Source organism: Danaus plexippus, chromosome 12, assembly GCF_018135715.1.
Source record: "Danaus plexippus chromosome 12, MEX_DaPlex, whole genome shotgun sequence".
NCBI classification, from domain to species: Eukaryota; Metazoa; Arthropoda; class Insecta; order Lepidoptera; family Nymphalidae; genus Danaus; species Danaus plexippus.
This window is the reverse complement of record NC_083545.1, coordinates 6,214,574-6,226,809: the sequence shown is the minus strand read 5'-3', so window position 1 is coordinate 6,226,809 and position 12,236 is coordinate 6,214,574.

Here is a 12,236-nt window from a genome sequence, read left to right as displayed (position 1 = left end):
AATTCATCTGTATATTAAAGCTTTACGTCTAAAGATATTTGGATAAATTTTCTTATGAGTATTGAAAAAACTTCACCTCAATTTTATAAAATAATGATAGACAATATAATCGTAAATAAAAAATGTATTCTAAAGTATACAAAAAAAATCTTCTGAATATATTATTTGCGTCACTTGAATATATTAAAAATGAGTATTATAAATTAGTGATGTAATCTTTTTTATAGCTTTTTACGGATGCGTTAACAATATAATCGTTTAACATCAGACAGACCGTCTGCTTTTTGCCAACGACTTGTAAAAAAAATCTTTTGCTCCAATATATAGTCTGTTTTTCGGCAAGACTCGGACATGTCAAATTTTGTGACCTAATAAAAACATTCAAGACTATATAAATGTATAATAACAGTGCTTTGAGAGAATTTTTATGTATATTTATGCTGCAATAATCCAAAAAACTGAGGCTTTATAACAAAATAATTGATTTAATTATCTTAATTTAATTTAATTTAATTTATGTAAATAATGTCTAGTTCTAAAGTCAATCACAACCATCAAATTATCAAAATAAATAATAAAGAATTTATTATACAAAATAATATTAGATTTAAGACGGGATTTGTATGAAGTAAGAGTTGTGTTTCGTTCATTAGTGAACTTGTCACAAGTCCACAGCTCTTTCTCTCTTTTTCTTTTTACATCACCAAAACTCCTTAAAAAAATAACAAGGTGGGGAAACCAATTTTTAATGTTTAAAAATTGATGATATAAGTAATGTAGGTTTTCATGTTTGAGAATTTGTACCTACTATTAAATTTTAAAACATCTTTAGTTGTTCAAACTGTTTTGCATTCTTTTAATAGTTCACTCTTTGTTTGTTGACGATGAAAAACGATAAAAAAAAAACGGTGCATTGTTATAATATCATTGGGAAAAAGTACAGTCAATGAGTGAACGTCACAGCGGTGGTTTAATCTCTCTGTTGTAGTGATTTTACTCTTGAAAACTCATTCGCACTCAGGACTTGAATAAAACTTAATTTTGCTGGTCCACTTTATTAACACCTATTAAAACTAAAAAAGGGAACCTTTTCGACTTAGCAGATCTTAGTTCTTGTGTATTTCAATTGCGCACTTTATATTGTACCCTATTATATTGAAAATTGTAAGCAAGTTCCTAAGATCTCCTTCACAAAGTTGTTTAATTTATAGTTCTTATATCGTAGTAAAATAAATTAACTTGTTACGGACTTGAACAAATAGCAGTTTCTTCCTCGTTTGTGATATATTGTGTGACATCATTATGTAGCATGTACGAGTTTTTTCAGGTGTTGCATAAGAGTTGTATACTGCAAAGACTTTTGATATAAAAGCATTATCATAAAAAATACAAAAGCCATTAATTCTTCACGGCTTGCCAGTACAGTCATCATAATTGTAAAAACCTCATAAGAACCTAAATATTTGATCGGTATGATTATTGATATATTAAAAAAAATTACAAAATCGCTGACCTTCACCGTCACCACCGAATCTGCTAACTGATGTTGTAACTACAAAAACAAAAAAGACACCTAGAAACTAGTATTACATTTCAAAAGAGTACGATTAGTTTTAGAATCAATCAGTGACAGTTTTCACTTATAAAGGGTACTCCTTGAAAGTCGGCAGTCGAAGGAAGTTATTCCAGGCAATGGATTCTTTATAAGTTTTCTTATCAATCTAACAAATAGTTCAGTATGATTCCAACAAGTTTACTTAGTCACAATGCTTACACGTCTCCCGTCTCCCATTAACTTGGTTAAATATTACATGTGCGAATATTTATGAATTGGAAACTGGGAACGTTTTGTATGTAGTGTGACAATTAAAAACTGTGGTAGAGAAACAGATGACTTTATGGTTAGAAATATCAAAATCATTGGGAATCTATGCTTAGAATGGCCACTACTCCTTATCAAAAAGAACAAATATTTTTATAAAAATGTTATTTTGGTAATTTTTATTCCATTATAGGAGCTTGGATTACGTTAATCGTAATTTGCAGTATCAATTAGCTTTTGTCTGCTAATTATTTTGTGAACCTGAAAAAAATTCGTAAGAAATAGACATGGTGACGACGATAATAGACGTATCGTCTATGTTACGTGATTTCATAAAAAAATAATTATTCTGAAGGAATCCTAGGGAATATTTGAATATATCATCATTTTTTACTTGAAATCTATTCAGTGGTTTTTCACGTTTATAATAAAAAGATTATCGCAACGTTATATAATATATATACAAGTAAAACTAATGTTTGTTTATATAATTTCTAAAAATAAGTTGCCTTTCCACATTTATTATTGAATTTTTAATTAAGGTAAGCGCACCGAACTTTAAAAAATATTTTAATCTCATATTAATATTTATAGCCTCTCCGAATTTTATATTTTATTTAAATTAGCAATTTTTTAAGCATCATATTTATAAACGCTCAAGTTTCGAGACAATATTTTCATTGCCCTCATAATTAATGTGTAAAGCATTCAATGGACATTTGAATTAATATACAAAAATATATATTTTTTTAATTGCATACGACCATTGTGGTCGTAATTTGTTTTCATTGAAATAAATAAATTAATGTTCAAATTTGCTTTTAACAATCCTGAAGAATAACTGTGTTTTATAAATGTGTACGGTTATATAAAGAATATAATAGAAAAACATTTCACTTTAAAGCTTATGTCGATGTAAATAAAGTATTTATTTAAACTCAATGAATCATGGAAGGCAGGTTTCGCAAGTCCCGAGCATTTCTATGTATTTGACTTAACTAATGCTCGTGCGATATGCGGGTAAAATCACCGTTTCCTCTACAAATATTTTATTAGGATCACATTGGGTTGTTTGCTACCTCATCGATGTCTAATGAGTTCAAATAAGTGCTTAAATCTGGAAACGTAATCTGATATTAATACAAAGTTGTTAAAAATCCAATAAATTGAAAGATTATATTGTAATGAGGGAAATATGAAAAGATTTAATGTATATTAAGACTGTTTTTTTAATAACAGAGTTTTTCCTTCCTACCTCACCAATAATTAATTAGTCGATTATTTCAAAGTAAAAAGAACAGGCACTGTTATCTATCTTATATTACAAGCACCCTTTAAATTTTTCTATATAATAATAAACAAACACATAATTTCATTTTGATATGAAATAAAAAAAATATAATATGGTTTCAACACAAAAGCTACTAATCTTTTAAATCATTACGTAAAATCTGAAATTCTCAGCATTGTAAAGTTGGTCTTTAATTAAAATCGACGAATTAAGCCTTTATCTTTTGCAGAAAACATCTTAAGTGCTTTTATGAAATAAGCCGTTTCATTTGTATTATGTTTATTTTTATTCAAAGCTAATGAAATTATCTCAAAAAGTATACGAAAAATTATGTAATGATATAATATTTTTCATCGATCTATATACAAATCCTGTTATTTTTGTACTTTCATTATTTAGCGCAGTTCATTGATTCAATCAATTGAAAATTATATGATGTCAAAATAAATGAAATCTTTGACAGCGCTTTGGAAAATTTAATTTGAATCGAATTATATTCCGTATCAGAAATTGTTTAAATCAGAAACCGCTGTCAATCTATTGAAAAAGGTCCAGGAAATTTGGGGGATGTCAAAAACGTTTAATAGCTATTCCTGTAATTTAGCAAACTAAAGCCATTGACCAGTCTTAGTAGAAGAGTTAGCCAACTTTTCAATTAAGGTTGTTAATTTTTCACAATCATGACAAGATCAATCATAACAAAAGACAGAAGGTTGGTACTGCCCCAAACATTTAACAGGACTTTGGTCTAAGCTGTCTTTGTTTTGAGACAGAATTTGGACTGTTTTTAAGATTCAACCATTTTTCATTTGTCGTTAAATTCATAGGACTTTGTCATTACTCATATTTTTCGATTTTTCAAAAAAATCTACATAATTGTGATTGTTTATTCAATAATGTAAGGAGTGATCGAAGCGTTTTTCATGTGTGATAAAGTTCATACAGTTTAAAGGTTTCAAAGCCTAGCTGTGGTCAAGTTACTACACCTCGAAAATGGGTAAAGTACCACCCTCTCACAGAAAATCATCGGAATGTAGTCTCAAATGGTTGCGTTTCGTCTGATGAGTAAGAGAGCCGGTTGACGTTACCTTTACCCACTCTTTCCCTTTTCACACCCTATCCTCCCCCTTTTCCACATGCTAGGTCGGCAACGCAACTGCCACTTCCTTATGTTGCAGATGTCCATGAGCGACGAAGACTACTTTCTATGAAGTAGGCCGTCTGCTCATTTGGCGCTTATGAAATTAAAAAAATGCAGTAAATTTAAACTTTTCCACCTTTCTGAGAATTTCGATTGAATACATATTATTTTGTCAATTCCATTGAAGACTCTCGAATTAAATAAAACAAAGAAGAGTAAGATTTTTCAAGACTTTATAAGAAGCTGAAGAATAAGAGCTGAAAGAATATAAAATGAAAGAATTTATAAAATGAATCAAATAATTAAAAATATGTCCAAGAAGTCGTCATAATGTAAAATTCCTTTTAAATTACGTACCTTAACAAAAATTAAATTCTTTTTATGGCTTAAATATATTTGTTTCCTTTTTATTTCATTTCGTTACCTAAAATATTGTAACGATAAAATAATTCTTCGTGTACAAAAGAAATTAAATTTAAAATTAATGAATACCAATGTCGCAATTTATCACGAGAACAGAGGACATTATAAGGTCGGGGGTAAAACGTTCCACAAAGCAAGTCACCGAGTGACCCTAAAATTAGGTCACGCAAAGTCTGTCGGGAGAGGTTAGACACACTTAATACACCCTTTGCATTGCGGCAAAAATAATTATACCATAACTAATATCATTTAAAACTGTTGTGTTGTGCTGGGGTACATATATATATATATAACAGTACATACATATATATATAAAACAGAAAAAAGAAAAGTTACACAAACATATAAATAATTTTTGATACTTTTATCTTTAAGGCATTAATTTAAATTATATGAATGTAATAATAAATTCAATTTAAAAATGAATTAAGCAATTTCATCAAGCTTTTACATCGTGGAGTTTCATACTTGTTGGAAAAAATTCAATTACAAAAGCAAAATCTATTGGAATATAATATATAAAGTAAATTATATATGTACAATTTCTTACGTACATGAAGTAGTTTAGTTGTCTAATACGTAAAATTTCATAGTTATTTTTAAGGTCAAAAAAATATCATTTGAGGTAAAGTAAATATGTATAGTAAATGAAGTCAAAATTTGTTTGTGACACGACTCGAGTTCCTCTTAAATACTTAATAAAGTCTTTCCTTACTTTTGCTATTTTATTTTCCTTTTTTTGATTCTACTTTACTTTTAACAACTTATGTTATTTTATTTCTTAAAAAACTTTGCGATAAAAATCTTTACATGTTTCCGTTCCCTTATCAGGTTTTGCAAAGTTCATGATCGTAGATGGTTTATTCCTTTGTAAAAAGTATTATTAAACGTATATATTACTTCATACCTAGTTACTTCTTTTCTATTCTAAAATTTAGGTCATTTAATGATGATGCCTGAATTAAAAAAATATAATTAAAGGATGTCCTAAAAATATTCCCAAACCTTAACCTGAGGTACTGTGTAGGTAACTATTGTTATACAAATAATGCGCTTAAAAATAAGACATATGAAATATGTTTTATATATTAAATAAAATTATTTCAACTTCTCTATTCAAAGGACATTGATTTCAAGATGATAAAGCCGACAGTTTTGAAGATCACAAGATTCAAAAAGGTCGATTTCGGGTCCATCCGGTGGAAATCCCATTTGAATACTTTTCTCACCACCCCAGGAAATAATATTTTTTTTGTAGAGTATGGGAAGTATAATACGTTTTTGATTTCAATTAAATCTATAACATAAACCCCTTATGAAAATCCAAAAAACATTTACTGTTTACGTGGAGATTTTAGTAAACTATATAATTTAATAAATATTAATAAAATTCACACATCACAAAACAAATGAGACGTAGTTTTCTCCGTAACAGTAAAGTAAATATAGCAGTTACATACAATTTTTAATTATTCTTATACTCTTTTTACGCCAATGGTACAAATATTCCATTCTTCATAATGTGATTGACGTCTCACATCACATTACGAACAGGAAATGATTTGAATGAAATAAATCAGTCCTAATTCCCATATCAACGACAGCGATATAATACAGTGTCTAAGTAGCTCGTGACAATTCCTTGGCAAGAACTTCGGTCCAAATATTATGCTGAACTTCGTTGAGACTTAATAAAATGTTATACCGACGACTCATATCTATTTTTATTTTCACGTTCATTGTCCTTTCATATCGTAAACATTACGACATTTATATAACAATATGTTTTATATAAAAACAATCTCATAACATGGTATTACTATTTACAAGAAAGCTTTAAGTTTGGAAAAATATGTTCCGTGAAACAACTAAGTTAAATTGCTTTGAGACCTGTTCTAAGTTTTCTTAGAACAGAAGTGTGATATAAAATCTATAACTATAACCCTTAATCTATTACCTTTTCTTGAATTCCACTCCCCGCCCCCGTCCTTTTAGAAGAATGTTTCTTACACATAAAAATGTTCATACACACATCTTTATTCCTTGTCATGAAGTTACAAAACTACATGCATCGATTAATCAATCCATCTTTAAAATCTCTAATGTTTATATTTACAATTACTATTTAATATAAAGTTATAAGGAACACTTTAATGTAACAAATTCTTCATCTATCACCGCCAGGATTAACTAGCGACTTTAATTCAATCTAGTCCGTCCGATTGAAGTAGGGAATTAGTATTTGAGAAATTCGCAAATAGAATTAAGAGCTAGGACTTCCAATCCCTAACAGGATTTAATTTGAAAATCACTTCTAACGGGTTATTTAAGGGTACCTTAACTGATTATCAAGAACATTTAATCTGTGACTGTGACTCAAATTCTTTATTTTGTGTTTATTTTTATGTGAGATACAGAAATATTATTTGTGATATATATTTTATTCTATTTCAAACATCAAGCATAATAAAAAACGTTTTTTCTTTTCTTATTTACGAATAATTTAGACACTCAAGCAGACTCATACTTGACATGAATAATGCACAAATCTTTGATCGGTGACCCTTTGTTTTATTGTGGTGAGAAAATTAGGCCGGATATTAATTCAAGCCCCGACTTTTGACGGATGACAATTTGCTTCCTTTACTCTGACGGATTTATCTTTTGTCAGCTCTTCCTTTCAATTCTCATTGTATAATATTAGAAAGAACAAGTTAATAACGTTTGAGAATTCATTTGAATGTTGAATTGTTAGATGAGTCAATTAATTAATGAAGATTTTTTTATCAGCACTGATACTAAATCAAATTTCCCTACTTTAGTATATTATATATGAAAATTGTCAGTATAGTTATGAAAGTCGCAACTTTTATATCTCCATTAAAGAATAGAAATAAAAAGGTTTATTGAGTACAGGTACTGCGATATATTTATTATTCGTTGCTATCAAAGATTGTAGCTTTATAATGTCTGTGTGATAACTGAAAAAAAAGACAAAAAATATATAGTTGCTGAGTTAGTAAGAGACTGATTATAAATACAAGTATTTACCTACCAACATCTTTACAATTATGATGGAAGTTATAAGTCAGAAGATTGTATTCAATTAAATCTTTAAAAATAGAATTTCTAACTTAAAAAATAAAAAAAAAATATTCTGTAATGAGATTGCTAACAACATAATTTAAAAAAAAAATTATAAAATTTTGCTCCATTTATAGAATTGGGTGTAATTTTTAATTCTGAAAAAATATTTTTTCTACCTTTTGTCAGGCAGTCGACTTTTTCATTATTAAGTTATGTTACTTTTAGACCTTTTAAATATATATATAAAAGGACCCTGAAATTATCCTTCTTTTAGGTTTCTTGATTATTTATTAAGGCCTTAATTTAAATACGGTCAGAGATTACGGCTCGACGACATAATATAATTTGTAAAAAGAAAAAATTTACCTTCTCTCGAAAGCAATTTTACAGGACGACCTTAATCTTTAACGGCCATAGAGGCAATACAATTTTCAAAACTAAAATCAAGTGGCTTATGTTACTTCACTTTGATCTATAATTATGTACTTAATTCTCACTCTTTAAGAAAAATTTTAAGTAAAACTATGTTTTTAAGTATAGCTCAACGAATACTTGACGCCCAATTCCGTATTAGATTTCGGATCTCCGAGTGATCTATATATCTATGTAAAAACACTGTGAACTTTGGATCAATATACAAGCATTGCTATGTAGATATATTTTTAGTCGAATTGCTGCAATGTCGTACTGTAAGGAGCCTAACATTAATTAATATTTTATCGGAGTAGCAAAGTTGACTTACAATATTTTCATAAATTTTCCCAGAGATTTAAATATAAATACATATTTCAAATAAGGGCTTGTAAATTTGTGGTTTAAATTCATGAATTCAACTGTTCACCTGCTGTTTATTTATTCCTTATTATCCATTTGATTAAGTGGTGTATTTTAAAGTAAGTAGTTCTGTTCGGAATACAAATTTGTACAAGCAGCCTGAAAGCTTAATAATGTGTATAAAAGCTACTAGTAGTGCAAGCTATAAGGCATTAGATTCAAGTTGACAATGAAAAATAATGACGATAATGAATATCAAACCGACCCAAAAGAAGTAGTAGGAGTGTTTTAAAAAAAAATATCAATTGAAGCTTAATTAAATTGATATCTTTACTTTAAGGTCATCACAGTAAAACAATGTGATCAACTTAAATAATACGAAATAGCTGAAAAGCTCAAAACGATATTATTATTTGACTTAACGAAAATAAACAGGAATTTACGGCTTAATTGAATAATTACATTACAATAACTGAAATTTTCCTAGATCTGTTTAAAAACTGATTATATTAGACCATCTGTGACGTTATTGACATATTGCAGTACTTGAATCAAAGGTCACCGGAGTTTTGGCTTCAGCGAAAATAGACAACATAAAAGCTGCTGAAAATTGTTCGGTGGTCCAATGCTTGTGTAAAACGTATGCAATAAAGTCAGGTAACTCAATTACAAGAGTTACCGGAATGTTTTCGATACCAGCCACATGCTTTGGACTTTACCGCAACAGATTACCAATGTTTTTTTTTTGGAATTCTGCCCAGTTCCTAGCGGATGGAAATGTGTTTCATTGGGGCTGTCCAAACAGCCTTTAACAATTTGATTAGTAGTTGTGCTCGCTTTTTGTAATTTTGCAATTTATTAATAGTCAAAAAAACGTTGTTATAAAACGATGCAAGTAGTGTAAGCAACAATAATGTTGAATGCGACTTTTGAATGAATATGAAGCTCTGACGTAATGACTTGTTCTACTACAACAATAATGACAAGTTTAAAAGATTCGATCTTAGCTTTGTTTAAATTTAAAATATATATATATAACAACATATTGTTCAATATATTAACTTTTTCAATACATTTGCGTTATGTCTAACAATAAAATAGTTAATCAATATGAAATACTTATAGTGTATGGTCCGCTATGAAATGTCATTTATTCGTAATAAATTATGAAATAAAAAAACAATTCAATAAGTATTACGAGCTTACTAATGAACTCACTAAGAAAGATAAATCGTGTATTCCGTAGAAGTGGGAGCCAGAGGTATATCGGCAATCTCTCTACAGCCTGCTAAAAGACTTGGGCCTGTCCAGAACTAACATAAATTTATTCTTAGAGCGTACTTCGTTGTTGTAAAATTAAAGGATCGGTTATACTGCAATATATGTTTGTTTATTTTCATCCGCTGGATTGAAATATTTATAAAATTCCTTTTATAATTTATCCCGTGCTGACCCAAAGAAAGTCTAAGGAATGCAATAAAGGGACAGCGTTTGAAACCAAAATAAGTGAGCTTCACAACGAATTTGCTTATAACTCAATTAAATTCTGAAGATATTTTGTAACTTTTTTATGTTCATATTATCCAAAATCTAAGTAGGCCTTTAATTGGCTTGTTTATTTAGTGTATGTCAACTTTATTTTCATTTACAAATAAATATTTGTCACATGAAATCTCAATAATAAATTATTATTATTTTACAGAATAAAGCGAAAACTATAAGAAAATTGACGGTAAAAGTTGGTATTTATTTTCTTCTTTATTACGTGGTTATTAATTTCATACTTAATAAATATCAGACAAAGACATATGATTCTATAATCTAACAAATGTCCCTAGAAACACTTATCTCTTTATGTATCTTAGAATTGGTTTTTAGATGAAAATTATAGTCCCACATAATTTTATATCCGATAGATTTATATAACATTAAAAATTCTGTATTTTTTGTCGATTAATCGACCGCTTTATAAGAAAACTGAAATACAAATTGAGATCGCTTCTCAAATTTAACTCTATATAATTTAGAAGTACGGTTTGAAAACGAAAATTTTCTCTCGATAGCCAGAGCGAAAAGGGAAATAACCACAAACGAGCAATCAGTAGGTTTTGTGAGAAAAGGCACTAGGGCTATAAAATGAAACGTCAAACCTTACTCTATCTAAGCGTCTGCGGATTGCACTATAATGATGGATATGCACGAGAAACAATACAAAATCCCAGAGGATATTTGTGCGTCGTCCTCCAGACCAGACCTATTGATGTATTCATGAATTTTAAAGCGCGTTGTGATAATAGAGCTTATGATTCTTTGGGAAACCAACATCCCTAAAGACCATACCATCAAGATCAATAAGCATTACGATCTCACTAAGCATAGATTTGTCGTTAATTTGTTCGCGGTAGAAGTGGGAGCGAGAGGTATAACAAATACTAAAAGACTTTGGCCTATCCAGAACTAACATCAATTCATTCTTGGAACGAACTTCCAAGGCAGCCCTAGTAGGTTCGTTTCAAATTTGGTTAGGTAGAGAGAGGAGCATGGACGGTGAGGGTGGGCGTTTAACGCGCTTTAGATAGGGGCCTCTCAAACCTACACCTAGGTCACAAGTCTTAGGCGCTGTTGATGCTCCTCTCCCTGCAACGCGATGGACCCGGCACCCGCACGGTGAATCCATTGAATGCTAAGAGGTTTCGTCTCTAACAAATCTAAACCTCACTTCTCATTTATAACCATTACAACACCAAAAATTTAAACTAGACGCGTACTGAAACAACTTTAATTCAACGATTAAGGGTAATGCGGTAAATACATCACGTGAATACAAAGGACATTGTTAAGGTCGAGGGTAAAACGTTCCACAAAGCAAGTCACCGACTGACCCTAAATTTGGGTCACGCTAAGTCTGCCGGGAGATATTATACACTTGTCTCTTTATCTATGAGGGTAATCTTTTCACTCGACTGCTGCGAAGTCAAAAAATCAGAGTGAGACATTTTTAATACCACATTTAATAAGCGATACCGAATAATACTGCTTAGTTAATGTAAAGAGATTAAGAAGAAAATATATATATCTATAGTTGACTATAAACGTATATTTAGTTTAACGTGTTTAAGAAACCTTCTTTTGCTTTTACACTGTAACGTTATGACTACTGTTCGTTTTTTTTAACGTAATGCCAATCAATATTTGTACCTTCATATTAATTTAACAACGAAAGTATCTAAATATGAATAAAGCATAGGTAATAACAGCACAGTAACTACAACTACTTACTACAACAATAAGTAACTACAACTTTTCAACAATGAAGTTGTTTGCAATTTGTTAGCAATTTTATTGTAATTATGGAGTTCTGTTGAAGTTGAAATAATTTGTTTTTTATTATTGCAGTTAAAAACTTAAATGTAACTTTGATTATAATAAATATTAAATTGTCATTTTTCTCGGAAACAATATAATGTTTATGAGTACTTTTTAAAAGATTTTATGGAAGTCGATGATGGTTATATTGTGTAAATCCAGTAGAGAAATTAAAACTTGCTTCAGGCAATTCTCATCCAATTTACAAGGAATCCATAAACAGTGAGCAGAATAAACTTTTATAAATAAAAAATTCACAAAATATTTTTTTTTCTAGGTACTTAAGACTTGATGCTATTCATTCTAGGGTTATAATATGTATTTTTTTTATA